Source organism: Panthera leo, chromosome D2, assembly GCF_018350215.1.
Source record: "Panthera leo isolate Ple1 chromosome D2, P.leo_Ple1_pat1.1, whole genome shotgun sequence".
Lineage (NCBI taxonomy): Eukaryota > Metazoa > Chordata > Mammalia > Carnivora > Felidae > Panthera > Panthera leo.
Window position 1 is genome coordinate 19,215,897 of NC_056689.1, and position 22,176 is coordinate 19,238,072.

The 22,176-nt window shown below is 46.4% G+C and overlaps 2 long non-coding RNA genes across 2 annotated transcripts in view; one reads left to right on the forward strand and one right to left on the reverse strand.

Annotated features, from left to right (window-relative positions):
- The first annotated feature begins 10,146 nt into the window (after nucleotides 1–10,146).
- On the forward strand, nucleotides 10,147–21,263 carry LOC122201863. Its single transcript, XR_006194352.1, has 3 exons — nucleotides 10,147–10,302; nucleotides 12,784–13,396; nucleotides 19,963–21,263. It is a non-coding gene; the product is annotated as an uncharacterized LOC122201863 (long non-coding RNA).
- The window catches only part of LOC122201865, a 49,172-nt gene continuing 38,929 nt past the window's right edge, over nucleotides 11,934–22,176 (reverse strand). The window contains exon 3 of the long non-coding RNA XR_006194353.1: nucleotides 11,934–12,069. This is a non-coding gene — a long non-coding RNA (uncharacterized LOC122201865). The remainder of the gene's footprint in view (nucleotides 12,070–22,176) is intronic.

The window sequence follows — 22,176 nt, forward strand, 5'->3', positions numbered from 1 at the left end:
GGCTGAGGCCGCGCAAGAGGACCCTGGCAATGCGCCGTGGCGCAAGCCCCGGCGTTCTCCGATCCCGGGACTCTTGCAGGCTGCTCCCGGCTTGCCCCCACGTCCGCCTCCGCTGCATCCCGCACCGCACCGCACCGCACCACGTAGGGCTGCTCCCTGGCAAGAGGGTGGAGGCGAGCGTGGGGCATCCTGCCGGCCGTGTCTTCCGGGCCCGCCCCGCCGGGGTCTCAGCGCCTCCTCCCCAGCCGCAGGGCGAACGCAGCCAGCCTCCCGGCCTTTCCCTCCCGTCTGCCCCACCTGGTGCCAAGCCACCCCAGAGGCTCCAGCGCCCCCAGAGAACATCACCAGCCCGAGCCCGCTGCCCTAGCTGGCCTCGCGAAATGCCAGTGTCCCTGGGGATTAGGGCTAGAGGGAGGGGAGAGGTCCAGGACCCAGGGAGCCCAGGCGTGTGGCGGAGTCGGAGTCTGGGGTCTCGCTGCGCCACCTGCCCTCCCACCCACTCCTGGTTCCCGGTGCCCACGGAGGAACGCGGCAGGAGGCAGTCCGTCCAGCTGACAGGAAGGCTGGCAGGCAGCTTCACGTATGTTGTGGGACACGCTCTGGTCTTGGGAGGCGAGGGCCATTCTCTTTAGGCACCAAGCAGAAGCGGATAGCCTTTAGGGACATACTATCCTGAATGCGCCTGATTGTTTTGTCTCGGAAGCTAAGGACTTTCGGGCCTGGTTAGTACTTTGATGGGAGACCGTCTGGGAATACCGGGTGCTGTAGGCTTTGCCTTTTGACTTTGACCTCCTTCACCTCTCCTTTGGCTCCAGCCCAGGTCCCCTCCCTCCCTGACCAGGGAGCTGCGCTCCTGGTGCCAATCTCAAACCAACCAGGAATCCCTCAGCCCCTCCCTGTTCAGCCCAGGGGCCTGGCCTGCCTTGCACACCCCAGCTCACCTCACAAGGGTCCCGCTCCCTGCCCCCCACTCCCAAAACCAGGCCAAATCCCACTGCACGGGCTTGAATCCACACCCTAGCTTTGCACCTTTCCTGACATACCACCTACACCGCTTGGAGTGCAGGTGGGACTTGTTTCCAAAGTCCAGGTTCCTGGGTCCGGGGTCCAGGGGCTGGGGGCTGGACGGTGGGGGCTGGGGTGCATGTATCTGAGGACAAAGAAGGGGCATGAGGGACACAGACTCCAACTATGCCACAGGCCTGGGCTGCATGGTTCCTGGACCTCTTCCCTCCCTCGGAGCCCTCATCCCCAGAGCCCCTGGCAATTCACAAGGCCCATCTAGGGCAGCGGGCTTTGGTTGGTGATATTCTCTGGGGATGCTTGGACCTCCAGTTTGCGTTTGAGCCAGATGGGGCTGAAGGGAGGGATAGGCCAGGTGGGGGGCTTCCTTAGGGTGGAGAGGAGGCCCTGAGAATCCGGGGGGCCCCTAAGGCCTGCCCGGGAGGATGCTCCTGCTCGCTCCCACACATTTCACATAAGCAGTGGGGCGTGGTGTGGTGTGCTGTGCTTTGGTGTGGTGTGGGGTTGTGTGGGGTGTGGTGGAGTGGGGTGGTGTGGTTTGCTGAGTTGCTGTGAGGTGCAGTGCCATGCAGTGCAGTGAGGTGTGGGATGAAGGCGGAGGTGGACGTGGGACCAAGCCGGAGCAGCCTGCAAGAGTACCAGTTTCAGAGACAGCCAGGGCTTTCGCCACTCCGGGTTGCCAGGGGCCTGTTGCGCGGCCTCTGCCACCCACTTGGTGCCAGCAGAGGAAGTCGGTGGGAGGCAGGCTGGCCAGCACAGTGGCAGGGAGGCAGGCAGGCAGGTGCACGGGTGAAGAGTTGCACGTACTGGGTTTTAGGGGCGTGGAGAAGGCTCTTGAGGCGCCCAGTGGCAGCCTCTTGTGTCTTATGCCATACTTCCCTGAATGTGCCAGATCTCTATTGTTATCAGAACCTAAGCAGTTTTGGGCTTCGTTAGTACTTGGATGGGAGCCCTTGAGGGAACAAAGCGTGCTGTAGGCTTTTGCCTTTTACCTTTGTCCTCTTTCACCTCTGCTTTGGTGCCCGCCTGCGTCCCTTCCTCACTGTCTTACTTCCCAGGGTGCAGTGCTCCTGGGGCCAAGCACACCCCAGTCACTGCTTTCTCGGCCCCTCCCAGGCCTGCCCAGCCGTCTGGTCTGGATCACACAACCCACCATATGTCACAGGGGGCCGCTCCCCACTCCGCTGTCATCCCTGGGCCAAATCCCACTGCACGGGCTTCTATCCCCATCCTTGTTTTGCATGTTCCTTGACACACCCCTAGCACCTGCATGGAGGGTAGTGCGCTCCACCCGGGTGTCGGAGGTTGGGTGTTGGGGACTGTGGGCTGGAGTTTGGGGGCTGGATGGATGGATACTAGGACCCAGGAGGGGCGGTAAGTGCATGCACACCCCAGACTCAGAGTCTGCCACAGGCCTGTGTTCCTTGGGTCTTGGACCTGTTCTCTCCCTCAAAGCCCTCATCCCCAGATCTCTGGCCATTCACAGGATGCAGCTAAGGTAGTGGGCTTGGGCTGGTGATGTTCTCTGGGCAAGATGAGGTTTCCGGGTTGGATTTGAGCCAGGTGGGGCAGATGGGAGGGAAAGGCCAGCTGGCGTGCTGTTCCAGCACTAGGGTGGGCAGGAGTTGATGAGTATCTGCAGGGGTGTAAGGCCAGGCTGGCCGAATGTCCCTGGTAGCTTGCACCTTCTTCCCACTGAGCATCCATCTAGGTCTTTTATGGGTGCCATAAGGGTTTGTTTTATTCCTGGGTGAGCCTGTAGGGTATATATTATGCAGCCCAGTGAAGAGTGTAACGTTTCAACTTGTAATAGTTTGATGAATTTAACAATTTTGATAATGAATTTTGTCAGAAATATAGAAGTACTTTGCAATAATGTAATTATTTATGGGTTAGAAGCAAAGAATCACCGGAAATAAGAGAGAGTGAGAAGAGAGCGAGAGAGAAAGAGAAAGAGAGAGAAAGCGAGAGAAGGAGAGCAATAGACTATCAAGTAACAGACCCTAGTATTAGAACAGTTTGATAGTACTAGAGGGAAGGTGGTTGGTTGGGTAGTTTTTGCAGCACGTGAAGGGGATTGAAATGTGTACCTGCCAAAATGCACACTGGGTAATATTTGGTCCCTGAGACTAATTAACTATTTGTATTAACCTTTTGAAATCTAAGAAACAACAAAAAAATACAATTTGAAAAAGAAAGTAAATGAAATGAGTACCTGTCCAATCATTTAGTAGGTGCATTACATGAGATTGTAGTTATGGCTCCCTTGCCAGGCCTGCTGTGGCTTCAGAACTACCTTGGGGGGGGGGGGGGTGGCGCGTATGGGCGGCTCAGTGAGTTGTGTGTCTGACGGGTTCAAATCATGATCTCGCCATCTGTGAGTTCGAGCCCTGTGTTGGGCCTTGTGCTGATAGCTCAGAGCTTATGTCTCCTTCTCTCTCTGCCCCTTCCCTGCTAATGCTGTATCTCTCTCTGTCTCTAAAGATGAATGAACGTTAAAAAAAATTAAAAAAAAAGAACTACCTTCAAAGAAGTTACAGTGTCCTCTAAGTAACATTGCACAGATTCCTCTCTTTCCTGTGCAGAAATATTTAGCAGTAGTTGTGCAGGCATTGAAGAAGAATGAGGATGACAATGTTTTCAGAGAGACAAAGGCAGCTTAACAATGGAAGGTTAGCGGGAAATACTCCGTGCGTGCCATCCTGGGCCTGTAGTTTTGACGCTCATGACGCGTCAAATACAGGTTCATTTTGTATGAATTCCTTTAAAGGCCACCCATCCTTCCTCTGTGTCCAGCACTATATCTTCATTAGTGACCGGGACAAAATGTGATCTGTGCCCATGTGGAGATCACTGCCAATGAAGAAAACAGGTGAAAAGGGGGTCCATGTGGTTAGTAGGGATGGAGAGCACAGCATGGGTCATTTAGAGCAGAGACTTGCACTTCAAAGGAAAATTCCTCCAAAAGGAAAGCTTAGCACGAAGGTCTTGCAAAGGAATGCATTAAAGCTTTTGGAAAAGTGTGTTTGTATACTGAACAAAAGTTTTATAATCTCCTGTGTATTTATTTCCTAGAACTTGTTTAAACTGGAGAGGACCAAGTAATTTGTCTCACCAAATTATAGCATTGTGGCAGAAATCTTCTAGGCCTCTTTAGTTTTTCCAAGGGCTTCTCTATTCCTGTGACAATCAAGTCATTCTCTTTGGAAACCTCCATTGGGTCATCTTCCTTATTGACTTTCCTTTGATTTTGAAGCAGCTTAACCAAACCAGGTTACATTTGTCGGTAGCTTTCTGTGTTATTTGGAAAGACAAAATAAGGATAATGAAGGAAATAAAAATCCTGACATTCAAGGACAATCACAGCCTACACTATTTTTCTACATATAAGCATTATTTTCAGAGAGTGGAATCACAATGTGAGTTTGGCTTTTTTGTTGGGCAAACTGTTTTGTTTCTGTTTTTATTCTTGTTTTCATTTCAACTGGGTAAACCTTACTTCATATCTTTAAATATCCATTTACATTGGTTTTCAATTAAAAAAAATTTTTTTTAATGTTTATTCATTTTTGAGACAGAGAGAGACAGAGCATGAATGGGGGAAGGTCAGAGAGAGATGGAGACACAAAATCTGAAACAGTCTCCAGGCTCTGAGCTGTCAGCACAGAGCCCGACACGGGGCTCGAACTCACGGACCGTGAGATCATGACCTGACTGAAGTCGGCTGCTTAACCAACTGAGCCACCCAGGTGCCCCAGGTTTTCAATTTTTTTTACCCTACTCCTCCTAAGGAAAAATCTTCACCTGCTGCCAATGCCCTTAATAGTACACATAAATGAGAAAAAGTAGCCATAGAAGGAGGAGTGCTTGCTAAAGTTGCTTCTTTAAAAAGTCATAACAGAGTGGCTGCACCAGTTTGTATTGTGACCAGCACTGCAAGAGTGTTCCCCTTTCTCCAAATCTCACCAATTGTTTTTTCTTGTGTGGTTAATTGTAGCCATTCTAACAGGTGTGAGGTGGTCTCCCGTCATGGTTTTGCTTTGCATTCCTTAATGCAGAGTGATGTTGAGCATCTTTCCATATGTCTGTTAACCATCAGGAAGTCTTCTTTGTGAAAGGGTCTATTCATGTCTTCTGCCCATTTCATAACTGGGTTTTTTTTGGGGGAGGTGCTGAGTTTGATAAGTTGCTTCTAGATTTTGGATCTTAACCCTTTATCAGATAAGTGTCTTGCAAATATCTTCCCCCATGCTGGGTGCTGCTTTTTTGTTCATTGTTTCCTTCACTGTGCAGGTTTTATATTGATGAGAATATTACTCAGCCATCAACTGAGAGTGCATAGCCATTTGCAACTATGTGGATGGAACTAGAATGTATTATGCTAAACTAAATGAGTCCAACTGAGAAAGACAAATATCACAATTTCACTAGCGTGTGTAATTTAACATATGAGAAGGTGAGGAAGAGAAGAGAGGTAGACAAAAATTTTTTTTAATGTTTATTGCTGAGACAGAGAGAGACAGAGCATGAGCCGGGGAAGGGCGGGGGGGGGGGGGGACACAGAATTAGAAGCATGCTCCAGGCTCTGAGCTGTCAGCACACAGTGCGATGAAATATATTTTTTTTAATGCTTATTTATTTTTGACAGAGAGAGAGAGACAGAGCTTGAACAGGGAGAGGCAGAGAGAGAGGGAGACACAGAATCCAAAGCCAACTCCAGGCTCTGAGCTGTCAGCACAGAGCCTGACGCAGGGCTCGAACTCACAGACTGTGAGATCATGACCTGATCCGGAGTCAGACACTCAACCGATTGAGCCACACATGCACCTAGAAGAGAGGTAGACTTTTAATGATAAAGAACAAACTGAGAGTTTATGGAGGGATGTGGGTGAGAGATGGGCTAGATGGGTGGTGGGTCCTAAGGAGGGCACTCGTGATGAGCACTGAGTGTTGTAAGTGATGACTCACTGAATTCGACTTCTGAAACCAATATGTTAACTAAAATTTAAATTAAAATAAGAAACAAAAATCTAAACACTTGGTCATGGTCCATTAAATGGTTTTGACAACAGTGTTGACATTCTGACACCATCATTCTAAATGCTGTATCATGGTCGTGTTGCCAGAGGAATCGGATCCTCTCTGAGAAGGTGTCCCATTCAGGGCTCTTAGAGAAAAAATAGAGATGACATATGCCTACATGAAAGTCTTTGTGCAAATCCCTAATCCCTGGCTTTGGTCTCCAGAAGCAGACCCTTCCCTTCCGGAATCAACGGTGATGGCAACTGAGATCATGGCAACAATAACTCTCCAGTAACAGAGTTGAGGCCCCTCTCGCTACTGAAAAATGAGTGTCCTAATCTCAAATGCACAAGGGGTCTAATTTCAGGAGTGTGTGCACAACAAGGTGACTAGTTTCAGGAGTGTGATGAGTTATTTTTCTAGTTTTGTGGATGAGATTTACACCAAACTCATCGTCCTATGTTCACTTTTCTAATGATGAGGCTGGAAGTTTATCACTGCCATTTCCAAAATGTAGCCACTGTTTTCAGTTCTGGGTGAACATGATGAACACACTCTCCTGGACATCCCCCAGGGACACAGACAGTGATCTGTGTCCAATCAGGAAACTTCACCCCTTGTGAAACCACTAAGCTGTTAGTGATTGGAGGTCAGTTTCAAGATTTCAGGACAGAAATTCTGTCACTTCTTGCTTTGTCCCGTGTTTGTTCCATCTCTATGTCTGTCTACTCCTCTTTCTCTCTCTCTCTGTCTCCATCTCTTTCTCTTTTGTCTCTCTCTCTCTCTCTCTGCTCTCTGTCCTCATTTGCTCCCTATGCCTCTCTGCTAACCCTGGAAATGGGGAATCAAGCCTTGCGTTAAGGGCTACCATATGAGAACATGATATAGGAGAGTAAGAAGCAAGTTTCCAAGTCAAAAGATTGAAATAGGCTCTCAGTTGCAACTGAGTTCTGACACTGTCTGTGTGAGTGAGCTTGAAAAGAAAGTATCACCCTTTTGAGTCTCCGTTCAGACCACAAACCTGGATTCATAGAGACTTTGAGGCAGGGTCACACAGCTATGCTGTGACTGGATTCCTCTCCTACAAAAATTGTGATCTATTAAATATTTGTAGCTTTAAGTTTCAAAGTACCTAGGTAATGCTGTCAGAGAGGAATGGAAACCTAATAGTCTACCAGGTCCCAGCATCTGGTCTATGCTCTGGCTCCTCCCTGCCTCTCCCCTCCCAAGATCCCACAGCCACATTTTCCACCTTTCTAATGTTTCTGGACACACTCGATTTTGTCTCCTATTCTTGGCCACAGCAATATCTTCTCCTGACACATTGCAGACATGGGCAGGGTGGTTCTCTCTTGTCATTCTGTCCCCAGCAAATGTCACTTCAGTGACATACTCTCCAGTGACTCCCCAGGCTGTCCTTAGAGCACACTTTTTTTTCTCTACTACAGTCCTTGAACCCCTTCCCTTTTTATTGGGACGTCTTGTCTTTCATACCTTCATTCATCTCCCCACCAGACTGTGAAGACCTGGCAGGCGGGGACTGCTTTGTCATTGTCAGCCTTTAAGTTAGGCCCACAAGATCCCCTAGCACAAAGTACGTCCTTGGAGCAGTTACTGAATGAAGAAATTGAAGGACCGTGGAGCCCTCTGTCTAGATTTAATGGGCTTACTCTGTGAAGATAACTGCTACTAATGGGGATTCCTGTTGTATCAGAGGCTGGGGGATTCCAGAATGACCTCTACATGAACTTTCTCTTGTTCCGTTCCTCCAGCAAGTCTCAGTGTGTACCCCTGACACAGGAGGCTGCCTGTACCCTGGTGTCCGGCGCTAGCACTGCAGCCACAGGCATGAAGACCACCAGACAGAATCAGCACTCTAACCCTAACTTAACCTAACCTAACTTAAACCTAAGCTAACGTAGCCCTTGAAGGTCCCTGAGTAAAGCTCATAACCTACACGCCCAAGAGCTGTGCTACGGATCTCAGGTTTGTACCGTTCCCCTTTGTCCATCCCCAGTGTATACTTGTGACTCAGGAGGCATCCTCCAGTCAGCCAGCAAAATAAATCCCCTGTTTCCAAATGAAGAGCCTGGGGACCCTGGCCTGTTATTGGACTTGGGCTCTGGACTCAGTGTACAGTGCTCTGACATGTCCTTCCTTATCCCAGCTCTCACCGCCCCAAGTCCCCAAAGCTCTCTAGTCTCTAAAGGCTTCAGCAAGTATCAAGTCCTTCTCTAGTATCTCAGAACACAGCGAAGCATTGATCGAGAACCAAAGCTAGATGACACTTTATGATTTTACGGAACTCAGGAGAAACCCGCTGGTAACACAAATGATTATGGGAGAACACTGAAGACTTTTCTCCTTTAGTTATTGTCAAACTAACTGAAGTTAGTTCATCATAATTCCAGGTGTCCAGAGAGGTGGACTGTAGGACCCTAGTCCTTTCCTCTGGAGGCTGGGTCAAAGGTCACCCTGGGTGTAGCAGAGATCTACGAACACCAAGAATTTCTTGCCCATCTTTGGGCCTTTGTGCATGCAGCTGTGAAAATGGATGCTGCTGCCCCATGGCAGAGCTCTCTCTAACCTGTTTCTTCTTTCTGTTTTGTCAATGCCCAGTGTCCAGCCTCTCTTGAACATATCGTCAGTGTGTGTGTGCCAGTTCATATGTGGAATTTGGATAGTAAGATGACCCCAAATGCACAGCAAGTGTTGGCATGATTTCTTCTACAATATTCATCTCTCATTTTTAAAGCAAACATGATGGGAGAGGTTTAAGCTATTGCCAATTGCACCAAAATACTTTATGAGTTACGTAGAAATTACCTTAATAGAGAGGTACAAAACCTGTACTCTGAAATCTTATGAAAGAAATGCAAGAGGACACAAAGAAAAGGGAAACCTCTCCATGCCCATGGTTTGGACTAAAAAATGGTTAAAAGGTCTATACTACGCCAAACAATCTACATGTTAATGCAATCCTTATCAAAATACCACCACCATCTTTCACAGAAAAAGGATCCTAAAATATGTATGGAATTCCACGAGTCCCCAAATAAAGCAATCCTACAAACCAAAGAAAAACTGGAGGCATCATTACATATTACAAAGAGGACTGAAAACAAAAACAAAAACAAAAAAAACAAAAAGCCTAAAACAAAAAGCCTAAAAACAAAAAGATTTATTGTGACTGACTCACTTATTCCAGAAATATTTCTATTTAGTTTCTCTTTATTCTTATACCTCAGCAGGAATCGAATAAAATCTAATGTTTGCCACTCAGATATTTAGAATAAATGAAGGAAAATAAGACAGAAGAATGTGCTATAATGAACATTCAATGTTTATGACATTTTCTACTCACAAGTGTTTCTAAATATGCAAAATCCTCATTTCTAGATGATAGTAGAACGTGACCAAATGCAGGAACCACAACTGACAAAGACTGTCTTTCAAGGGAATTTAGATATTTCTATATTTCTGTCAGATATCAGTTTCCTGTTGGCAATCACAGAATTACAGCTAAACCATTGGGAGATTTCGCACTTTAGCAACATAGGTTGTTGTAAAGTGACATACATTTAGCCAGAGACATAAAAACAAACAGTGATGTGTCCCTGTGGGTTGAAAGCACTCCACAGACAGGTGTCATGCTGCAAAGCAATCCAGTTAGATGTTAAATAGAATAGAGAATATAATATGCTAAAGCAATTCAAAGCAGTTGGTGCTGGAGAGAGCACACCTCTTCATGGTCAAGAAGAGACTGGGATCAGGGGTCAGATTCAGGAGCAACTGTCTGTCCTCAGGCAAGAAGCTCTAGGGGAGCTCCTACTCGGTGGTGTGGTACCCTACAGCAATTCGTTTTTCATGTTGGTTTGGAAGGATACGATCTCATTTCTGGATCAAAGGCCTAGTACCATGTTGAGGAGCTACAGGGCTGTCACTCAGACAGTGCCCAGTCCTTCCTGGGGAGCCTGCACTCACACCGTGTGTCATCACATAGCACTTAATTTCTGATATCGAAAAGGAAAGGTTGACCTCCTGCCAGTAAGAGCTCTGTGTTTGGCTGGTTTCCATTGCCATGGGACCATTGCCCTGTTCTCTACCTACCCTTTTCAGGAAAGCCTGAGCTACCTACCCGCCGAGACAGGGTTCGTGCGTGTAAAGTTCATTCACTGAGAAGGTTGGGGCACAATGCGCCAAGACTAAAATACCAGAGCCTGAACCTGAAGATTGGCCAGGAGCAAGAGCCTACCTGTGAGTCACAAGGGCCTTTATATCCACAGATGGGAATGGCTTGAAACGTGGCCAGAGCTTGACACTTTGCTGACCATATTGACGTTGGGGTGCATGACGTTGCTCACGGAACTCCCTGGTATAGTTAGTGGGTGTTCCATTTCTCTTCATGCCAACAAGTCTTTTTCACTCCTTGGAACCCAAACTTGCCCAGGGAGTTGTGCTAGTAACAGCTCCAGCTTCTTTCTGTTCTCATCTTAGATGAAGAGCCTTAGCCCTCAGTGTATCTTTCAATTTCCTTTCACTTATCCTCACTGTGTGTTCATTGGGAGACATTCTGTGCTGGAGTCGGGCAACCTTTGTCTCCAGTTTTATTGGTGGAGTCTTGCCATGTTCCCATCAATTTGGAATCGCTTGAGGAACTGGTGTTCTGGTGTCTTCCAGATATACCTTGGGAAAAGGAGGTACTGGGGACATGAATGTGTGAAGCATAAGAGGCTTGCCTGTGGGAATGGGCAGGTGATATTGGGAGACAGTTGGTCTCACTGCTGTGGCAAAACTGATAGAGATGGGGCATTTAAGGCCACATTCAGAAGTAAAGAAAAAAATCACATAGGGCTGAAAAAAAATTATTCTTTTTTTCATAGTTTATTGATAAATTGGCTTCTTAAAACACCCAGTACTTATTCCAACTGCCCTTTTCAATGGCCATCACCCATTTTCTCTCCCCCCACCACCCATCAACACTCCATTTGTTGTCTCTATTTAAGAGTCTCTTATGGTTTGCCTCCAACCCTCTCTGTAACTCTTTTTCCCCTTCCCTTCCCCCACATTCTTCTCTTAAGCTTCTCAAGAAGCACATGTGAGTGAAAACATATACCTATCCTTCTCTGACAGACTTATGTCGCTCAGCATACAACCTTCCCGTTCCATCTACATTGCTGCCAATGACTTGATTTCATTCTTCCTCATTACAGATAGGGCAGATTAACTCCCAGTGAGCACACATGAAGGTTGTTTTCAACCCTCCGAACAACTAATTTCCGATATCAATGAAAACATGTCCTCCTCAAAAAGTGGGGTGTTGAAGTCTCTTGTTGTGCAGGGACTATTACTGAGTTCTTTGCCCTGCCATAGACTGCTTTAAAATGCTGCCTTCGGAGACTCTCAGGGATCATGCATGCCCAGTTGTTTCGCCAGCAGGTGAACGTCAAAGAAATGACTCAAAAAACTAAATAGAAACAAACCCAGTCCTACAGACTGGGGTATCAACTCCTATTGTGACTCTGCCCTCCAGATCACCACTGCTTTTACCCAAGGATAGGAAAAGCTGCAAAGCTGGCAAGTGCCCAACCCCTGACACTGATGTGAGATGTAGGGTTTCTTTTGCTACATTCAGGCTCCCAAGTGTAGCTAAAATATGTTCTTTGCTCTATACCCCCACAGGTTTTCCATAGTCATAGGACCCCAAGCTTCCCTGGGGAATCGTGCCAGTCACTTCATTCACAGATTATTCCATTATCTGGGACAGGGTTTGGACCCAACTGCATCCCTTCTGACTCCCTTGATCCCTTTCTAAACAAGTATTCCAGTGAATGATTGAGATTCTTAGCCTGGAAATATGTCTCTACGATTTTAATTGTGGAGTCCTGCAACGTTGCCTTAGATACAGGGGAGCGCGGACAATGGGTTCTGCATGGGCTCACCTGTGACACCTCTCTTGGCAAGAGAAGGCAAAAAGTCTTCTGAAATGGGGCAAGTGTTACTGGGAGGGAGCCATCTTCACTCCTGTGAATGGGAAGTTGGAGATCAGAGGTCAGAGTCAGTAATCATGTGACTGTTACTCAGAGAGTGGCCAGCATTCACAAGCAGCTAACACATGGCGATTCCCAAGGAAACATTGCCCTCCCTGAGACCTGTGTGCTTGTTAGCCTGCGGGCTGTTGTGACCCTGTCCCACAGGTCGCTGTGAGGTAACCACATGGTGAGAAGTCCAGTGTTGGAGCATGAGCATTGTTTACCCCAGGTGGTATGGCAGACAGTCCATTCAAGGACACGGGGACCAGAACCCAATTCCACAGACATGGCTGCCAGCCAGCACAAAGAAGCCAACATTGAGATAGGTCGCGAGTGCCTTTGCCCACTGGTTGTAAGTGGATGGCCAGAGCCAGAAGACTTCCTGCCCTACTTAGCTCAGGATGCAGTGCTCTTGTGACTAGTGCTTCCTTACATCCCAACCCCACAGTTTTTCCTTCCTACTCTCAGGACAAATAGCTTGCCTGAGAAATGGTGCTCATGTTCGCAGTCCCAGTTTCATTCCATTCTCATCTGAGGTGAAAAACTTAGGCACTTAGTGTTTTTCTTCTCACTTGTTATTATTGTGGTTATGATTATCATCATAATCATCATTTTTATTTATTGGCAAGTTCTTCCTTGTGGTGTTTGGTAGCAGGAGTCTGGAAGCCACCCTTCTGATTTTTAATTGTCAACTTTTTTATATCAGGTTCCCTGGATGTGGGAAAGCTTGGAAAATTAGTGCTTCATGGGCTTCCCTGGAAAACTTACACCGGCAACAGGAAGCAGGTACCCCAGTGCGTTGGAAAGCATTGAGCACAAGAGGTTTGCCTGCGGACAGAAGGCCGGGTGAAAAGCAGCCTGCCTTCCTTCTAGGGCAAAATGAATATATCAGCAGGAAGGAGTCAGGAGCAATGCAGCTGCCACCCAGACAGCAATATCCCAGCAGTTGGCAGCAAGCTCCCACACCTTTGTCCCACCTGGACAAATCTCTTTCTAATATCACTGAGGGAGCATTATCATCTTATTGAGAACCTGGTGCTTGGTAGGCTGTGGTAGGCATGCCAATGGTCACCTTGCTGACACCTTCCCCCTGCTGCCTGAAATGCCTGCACTCCTAATAGCTGAAGTGTTGCCTTTGCACATTGCAATCTCAGAGCTGGTCAGCCAAGAAAAGGATCAAAGTGGACAAGACCAGAGCCCGGTTCCACTCATGTAAGTGTTAGCTCCGAGGCAACACCATCACCTAATTACCCCTGCCTTTATACATTGAAGGAAAGAGCTGGAAGACAGGTGAAGGCCAAAAGACTTCTTGACCTGAGGTAAGAATGTACAGAGCTTGCAGAAGGGATCTCAGGTATAGCGTGATAAAATTTTGCGGGGTGATGGTGTGGTTTGTGTGGTTAAGAGCTGACGTCCCGGAAAGCATTCTTGAAGACTTCTTTGGTGCACAGAGGTGATTTTATTAAAGCAGTGGAATAGGACCTGTGGGCAGGAAGAGCTGCCTGCACTGGGCTTATGAAGTCTGGTTATACCCTAGGGGTTTGGGGAAGGTAAAGTCTAAAGGCAAGTTTCCAAGGAGACCTTCATCAGCTAAAGACTCACAGATCAATGGAAGCCGAGCTTTTGTCAAACTAAGGTAATTTCTCCCTCTAGGAAAGCAATTAAGATAGGAAGATCTTGGAGAACAATTTTCCTCTGCCAGCTTCAAATAATGGTCAACTACTACAGATTACAAAAAAATTCAAATTTAATGTTTTGAATGTTTATTTCCTTTTTGGGAGAGAGACAGAGAGGAGGAGAGAATGAGTCTGGGAGGGACAGAGAGAGAGAGAGCGACAGCATGCGAAGCAGTCTTCAGGCTCTGAGGTGTTAGCACAGAACCCGACATGGGGCTGGAACTCAGGAACCCTGAGATCATGAGCTGGGCCAAAGTCGGAAGTTTAACCCACTGAGCCACCAAGGCACCCTAGGTAATCCTATTTGATCTGACATTTCCTTCTTGCCTTTATTCCCCCCCCCCCATCACTATGGAGAGGTGAGTGATACAGGCCCATCAGGAAATTGAGTAGTTTTCTGGAGATGAGACTGTTAACATTGCCTTTGTCTTGTAATTTCCTAAGATATTGATCAAGGTTGGGGCAGAAAGAGGGTGAGAGGATCCAAAGCAGGCTTTATGCCATGAGTTGAAAGCCAGATGCAGGGCTTCAATTCATGACCTTGAGATCATGACCTGACCCGAAATCAAGAGTCAGCTGCTTAACCCACTGAGCTACCCAGGCACCCCAACACTTGCTGATTTTCTGTCTTTATTGGTTCCCACCAGGCACATTGGGCTTGTCCATAACTCAGTGTAAACCCAGGGAATGGTGGAGAGCTCCCATTCTGCTACCATGCTACCTGAAAGCAACCATTTGCTGATTTACAAAAAGATCCATTGACCCCCTTTCACTTATCACTTGGTGCTTAAAAGGCGGCAGTTGGCATGGTAAGAGTTATGGAGCATGAGCCCGACTGAGAGTAAACCGCAAGTTAGCCGCCCCCTGCCACCCCATGGGGGATCTGAGGAATATCCCTTGGACACCCCTGCTACCCAAGAACAGGGGCTTAAGCCCTTGCCGTGCTAATGTCGGAAACAAAGGCACGGGAAAAATTAAATTCCTTATGCCTTTAGGCCTTTGACAACACCTTGAAACCAGCACAGTGACCTCCAAGCGCTCAGCTGCCTAGATAATGGCACTTTGACGGGGGCAAAAGAGAACTGTAGCCTAACATTACCCCAACATCCAGGACCTTGTAAGTCCACTTCCTTTCCCTCAGTTTCCCCGATATACACGGGCAATCAACTTGGGACACGGGATCCAACTTACGGTCCCTGATCTACATCTAAAGGGTCTCATGACACGTTTCATTAAGGGTTAATAGTGTTTCCCAAGAGTTATGCCCTGAAGGTGCAGGAAACCTTGCTTCCAAAATTTCTTATTCTATCCCTGACCTCCTGCCAACCTGAAGGAATATAATGATGAGTTAGCTGTAGGACCCCAGCACAGCTCTTCCAGGCATTAAGAAAGCCACCTTTTTCACCAAAGACGTCTTCCAGAATTCTGTGTTGGTCATCAGCTGTGGACCAGTCCACCATCATCCCCAAATATCAGCATTTTGGTGTCCGAATGTGGGGCTTCGAATCTTCTCACCTTGACTCTGTGCTTCAGTGTCAATTTGGTATGTTTTCTCTTTCATTTACTCTCATTTCAGAGGATTTTTGAGAAGTAGGGTCTTATGGGAACACTTTTGCGGGGATTGCTCTGGCTGCAATCCTCGAGGCTGCGGCGACTCTACGGGGAGGAGAAAGCCTGCCTTTTGGTTGGAAGTTAGGGCCTTGGCCAGAATGGCAGTGAGATGCAGAAACTTGACGCCCTCTCTTTATTCCTTTCCGTGTCTAAAGTTGTCTGTCTTGGGCAGTGGACAGCCACTTAAGTGACTACCATGTCTGCCAATCTTAAGACTCCCGTGTGTGAGGATTCCTCCTCATTGATCTAATGTGACCCCCTCCGTATCTCTGGGGTAGCCTCTTCTGCATGCCAGATCTCCACTGAGAGCTGACCGAAACCAGTACCTGACTGAATTAAAACCCAACAGGGCGCCATTTCCTAGGGAGGTTCGCTGTGAAGACTACGCGGGTCAGAATGTCACTTATATCATGATGGATTTCTCTCTTTTCTGTTTTCCCTCAATGTCCTCTATTAACTACTACTTAAAATTGGGTCATTTCCCCTTGTCAAACTCTTCTAGTATTTCCATGGGTTGAAAATGGCAGTTACTTCTCTGCCTTCTCAGCAAAGGAGACGCGGGTCTGTAAGTCAGGCACCCATCTGTTGTCTAGAATGCAATGGGGAAGCCGGTGGGGGTGGGGAGGCTAGCATCCCTCCTTCAGGAGCCCTTCGCCACCTGGTTGGCAGTCATAGTGATTTTGTTCAAGGGATGTCTCGGGTCGCTTTGACACTTCGGGAACCCCTGACATATTCTGTGTGGGGGATGCTACTGGGGAGTCGGGATGGATTCTAAGGGTAATGGACCTTCTCTCTCCCCTTTTCTCTCGAGGTGGAACATGGGAGTTCCTCTTTGGTCCGCAAGGATTCTCCCTTAGGATGCCTTTTGAACCCACTGGAAACAGTTGGGTTTGCAAAATGTGGAAAGGACTGATCCTGTAACACTGCATGGCTTTACTAAACAGGGCAAATGGACGGCTGTTGCCCTAGGTCCAGCCCTTGGTGGCTAATGGGACACAGGGGCTTCTTGCAGAATGTGTTTGGTCAGTAGCTAAGCAAGTGAGCTCCCCCTTGATATGTTGGATGAAATTTGTCTAAATAGGCCTCCTCCTGAGAGAACTCAGAACTCAGTCACTGAAGGTAAGAGAGGCAATCCTTGAAAGGGTAACACGGACGCTTCCTCTCTGCATGATAGATATGAGGGCCTCTCCCTCATTCCTTTCGTGAGTTAGGGGCTATAACTGGAGACAACTGTGCTCAGGTTACCTCAAGATGGAGACTTTTAAGGAAATTTCCCAGGCAGCTGCTGAAAATCCACTAATTTCGGGGAAATTCCCTGTCTTTTCCGGCCTGACTTGAACTGCCTTATTCCACTTTGGTGGAACAAAAGACATGGTGTCAGCTCTTCTGTCCCAGCTGACAAGATTAGACCCGGGAAGTTTTCCTTCTCTGCCTTCTGCTGGCACCCCAAATCTTCTGCCTTTCCCATCCCCTTCCTCCTGTTTCTGCGCCAGCTTGTGTGGGGCCTATAGAACTGGTTCCCTTACCACCCTCAGTGCCTTAGGCACCATCGGCCCCTCTTCCCACGCTAAATATCAAGGGAAAAAGAGCATTCCCTTGCACCACGCACTTCAGGTTCTTGGAGCCCACTGACATCTCTGGTAAAAACTGAACGGTGGAACAAATGAGTGTAGGTCTTTTCTGTGGGTGTAGGTGAACCAATTCCGTGTTTCAGCTAAATGAAGTTTGCTGGTTTCATTAAGATAGACTTGTCTTTAGAGTTATCAGCATTCAGTGTGAAAATTTATTCTATCAATCTTTATGAAAGGTCAAATATGCTCAATGGATCTCGATTGCAATTTGTCACCAAATGAGGACTTGAAATAATGGTTAATTTCAACTGTCTTAAATGGTTAATTACTTGGGTAATTCTGAAGATAACTTTCAAAGTCTTTGGAAACCTGAGACTTTAGACTTGTGCTTTTAAGTTTACACGGTGAATGACAAGACGTTCATGGGACATCTATGTCCTTTCCAAAGAGATTGCAGGGGAAATCTTTCATTATTGGACATAGAAGTGGTCTTTTAACTTCTTTCTTTTCTACTTTTTATGTTTATCCTTTTTGAAGAGAGAAAAGACAGAGAAACAGAGTGTGAGTGGGGGAGGTGCAGAGTGAGAAGGAGACATAAAACCGAAGCAGCCTCCAGGCTCTGAGCAGTCAACACAGAGCCCGACGTAGGGCTCGAACCCATGAACGGCTAGATCGTGACCCGAGCCGCAGTCGGACACTTAACGACTGAGTCACCCAGTCGCCTCTGTGCTTTTAATGCACAGGAACTTATGCAGAGGAACTCCTTAATGCATAGGAACTAAGGCTATTTGGACCTATTTGAAAACATGCTTTGTGCTTAACTGACTCATGAATTAGCCATCTAAAGAATTCTGGTGCAAAGAGTTCTCAACTGCTTATTAAGTTTTCATTGGAGACTAAGGTTCTAAAAGTTAAAATTCTGCTAAGTGTTCTTAAGACTGATGGAAATAAGGAAAGCAGTTTTGTTGGAAAATAGGAGGTTGTAAGAAAGATACAAAGAATGGCAATACATTTTTTGTTGAGGGTAAAAGAAAGAAAATTGGATTAAATGGGTTGTTTGGAAAGAACTGACTTGGGACAAAACCTGAAGGCAAAGGAAAGTTGTACCAGGTTCATGAAGGGAAATCTTTGGAAAGGAATTTTATGGGTGGTAAAGCTGGACTAAGTTTGCCGTCTACGGATTTTACTACACTGATATAAGTTTAAAATCCTGTTTTCTTATGTTTTGGAAAGACAAAGTTTTCCTGGATTGTTGATCTGCTCTTCATAAGAAAATGTAAACAAAGTTTTGTTTTGTTTTTTTCTTTGTCTTTTGTATGCCAGGAAAACCAAAGCTTTGGATATGTTCTTTGTCAAGTCTGATGACTTAAACCGAAAACTTCTCAATGGTAAAGGAGTTAGGTTTTGGTAACAACTATAAAATGTTCCCTATTTGCCTTTGGAATCTCGTCTTGCCGTCTCGGTTAAATATCAACTTAAATTTTATTTTTTATCATTTATTTTTGAAATTCAGAGAGATAGAACATGAGCAGGGGAAGGGCAGATAGGGAGGCACAGAATCTGAACCAGGCTCCAGGCTCCAAGCTGTCAGCACAGAGTGTGACGTGGGCCTGGAATTCACAAACCACGAGATTATGACCCGAGCTGCAGTCAGACGTCTAACCAACAGAGCCACCCCAGTGCCCCAATAATTTAAAGTTTCACATTGGAAATGATCTGTAATTCTATCTAGGATGTGCTCTATCACTTCCTAAGGCTTGAACGAACTTTCCCAAGAATTCAATTGTAAATGAAGTCTTTTTGACCAATTAGGCCTTTTTATGTGGCATGTATGCTAAGTTGCTTGGAGAAGCGTTGTCAATGGTAAACCTTAGGTTCTCTTGCTTGGGTTAATGCTGTAACTGCTCAAAGACAGGCAATGCTCAAGTTTTAATTGGTTCTGCTCTAAGGTCTTCACTTGATATTCTTTGTATCACAGTGTTATATGCCACAGAAAGAACCGAATGCCCTTGTCAGTTGCGTCATCCTGAAGTCTCATCAGATCTCTAACACTATTTCTGAGACTTTAACACTTGGTATTGTTCTTCTCTCACAAAACCTTTTTGGTCTTGTAGGAAACTCACAAAAAAACCACTTTTAGGAGAAATACAAGAATTTGAAAACTTTCTGGCCTGGATAGGCTATAAAAATTCAGTCTGGAGATACCTTAGAAGGGATTCCAGCAAAATACACTTTCAAAGATCCTTAGGATCAATGACTCTTCTTGCAGAGTTTATGGAAATAAATGAGGCCAAGTTTTTCAAGTGGTGTTTTGCAAATGAATTAGTCTGGATGGCTACTTTTGGGCAATGAGGGCTTTTAGAGAGAAAATCTACATTTCAGCAATGCACATTTACAGATGTTAAATCCTAGGTGTCTTTAAATGTTTGCCTAAACTACACGTGAAGTAACCTTGAGAGATCCTGTCACAGTACCACAGGTATGGACAACCTTGTTGTTCTGTGGGCATAGTAATAAGACCCACCCTGGGTATAATCTTTAAACAGCTTGAAAATGGGATGGGTTTCCCCAACAACTGTATGCAAAGTCTTTTCTCACTGTATACCTATCAAGGGACAGTGCTCTAGTATTCACTTGTAGCTGAGTTAATTTGTAAATCTCTAAGTATGCAAACGATGTCCTCCCTACACCTGATCTGACAGTTACTCGAAACTCACCCCATATAAACCCCCAAGACCTGGTTTATTCACAGGATGGAATCTCATGCAACAGGGGATTTAACTCTGAAATAAAAAGCCCTTAATGCATCATATTATGTCTTCCAACTGCAATCATTTAGAGGGGCAATCTTCATGGGCTCCCGTATCGAAACAAAACCTCTACCCACTTTACAGGAAGTCAGTGGGCAAACGAGTGTGCCTTATTATTCCGAGGAACCTGTACGAGACCTCAAACCTCTCTTAGGATGGTCCCACCTTTCTTTTTCACTTTCCTTTCTCAATTCCTACTAACGTTTCCTTCTTACAGATGGGCCATTCGAAGGATCACTGCAGACATTTGAGTTCCCAACTGGAAAGACCAATCGGATTCCTGCTGCCTGTTCCCACTTCCATCTGAGGATGCTTCAAACCTCACATCTAAAAACCTCACTGGCAGCACTGGTAGACACGGGGTTTGGAATCTGATCTGACAAAATATTGTGTATACATTCTAGATTACCACCGAGAGAATTCTGGATTTCTGACTGACATGAATACTTCAATTGATTTAAACAATGCCTCTCTTTCCTTTAGTGACTGGCTACACTCCTGGACTTGAGCGTGTTTGTCAACTACCAAAGGACTTTGGGCTTCTCTCTTGTTTTTCTAACTAGGCTTTGCAGGGTTCTCCCATGCCTATCTGCCTGGTGCCGACTCCATCACTACAATTACTTGCCAAACGATGAGACTTTCTACTCAAGAAAGCCCACTTTGAATTCAGCTGCCCCTGCCTTTTGTAACTCTTTTACATGTTGCTTAAGAAACCAATAAGGATCCATATAGGTTAGGACGACTTACGCCTCTACCCAGTACAACGAAGCTACAGAAGATGAAACCTTCTACCTTCATCAGTCTTCAAGGTTTCAGGGTTGACGTTATTCAGTGAGGATATGATGAGGGAGCATAAGGCAGACTGAGGGATAAAGCACAAGCTAGCCCCTCTTCCCACCCCGGGGGGGGGGATATTATTGTTTTTCTGTGGACACTCTTGACAACCCAAGTAGAGGGAAAAGGGGCTTAAGCACTTGCCATGGTAATGTGTGATACAGCAAATGCAAATGAAATTCCCTTACTGCCTATAGCCCACTGACAAGTCCCTGAAACGGACAGAGTGAGCTCCTTCTAGAAGCTCAGCTGCTCAATGATGGTGATGACACTTTGCTAGGGTCAAAAGACAACCTTAGCGTAACATTATCCCAACAACGAGGGCCCTGCAGGTCAACTTCTATTAATTCAAATGGCCCAAGATATAAGCTGGCAGTCTTACTCCAAGCTTAAGCACCCCCGATATACATTCAATGGATCTCATGACTTGGGTTTTATTAAGTGGCATTTCCCTAGCCACACTTAGCCCCTCAAGGTGCTGAAAACTTGCTTCCAACACTGCTTAGAGACTTACCCTATCCCTGATGCCCTGCCATCCTGATGGTGTGTAATAATGAGTTACCCTTCAGGACCCCAGTGCAGTTCTTCCTGCATGTGGGTTCTGTCCCCATCATTTAATAAAATCACCTTCTTTTTATGAAAGTTGTCTTAAGGAAATCTTTCTTTGTCTTGGGCTATGGACCACCCCAACCATCACCGCCACTCTTCATCAGTTTGACAACAGAACACCAACCATTGGTGGCTACAGATGCCTTCACCATGCAGAGCAGACTCTTCATCCATTGGCAATATTCTTCAGGATGTGCCACATGCCGGACACCGCCCACTAAAGCACTGCTACAGCAGAGCCACTCTCCAAATACCTGAGCCAAAAGCTGGTAACTAGGTGTCACTACTGGCTTCAAAGGACAGGGCAACAAAAGCCAATGCCAGAAAATTTCCACCCCTGTCTGAAGAAACAGTGCAGGAAGTCTCCCTTGGTACTAGCCCATACATGGTTCTTACTCCTGAGGCAACCATTCTGTCAGGATACCGTGCTCGTTCGTTGCTTCATTCATTGCTCTATCGCATTCTCTCGTGTTAAGTAAGAAAGAACTTTGGTCTTCTCTGTATCCTCCATCCTGTTGCTCTTTTCCAAAAAAGTTCTCCCTGGTGTCCACTCAGGACAGTGTCTCAGAACCATTTTTTCTACTTTTAACTGGAGTGTCAGGCTATATTCTTGTCACTGCGGGGTCCCTTCGGCCACAGGATCCCTCAACAATTGACTTTCTGTCCTCTGTGGACAAAGTTAAGCCCAGGGCATTTCAAATTGCCCAGGAGGAATGCCTATGTGGAGTCAGCGTCACCGATATTGGGAGGGAGCTATCCTCTCTTCTGGGATAAGAAGCATGTGGAGGTAGATATTTCCGTCTCAGCTTGATTCCATAATGTGGTGAACTGAAACACTTTTGCTCTGTTTCTAGCCATTCTGATTATCCTGACCATAGGGATAACCCTGTATTGGGTCTCAGGCAAGGACAATGAGGCTGTCCCCCACATAGTGTGTGCTGGCCACTCCTAACCAGCTCTGAATCTGGTCTGTGCTAAACAAGAGCAG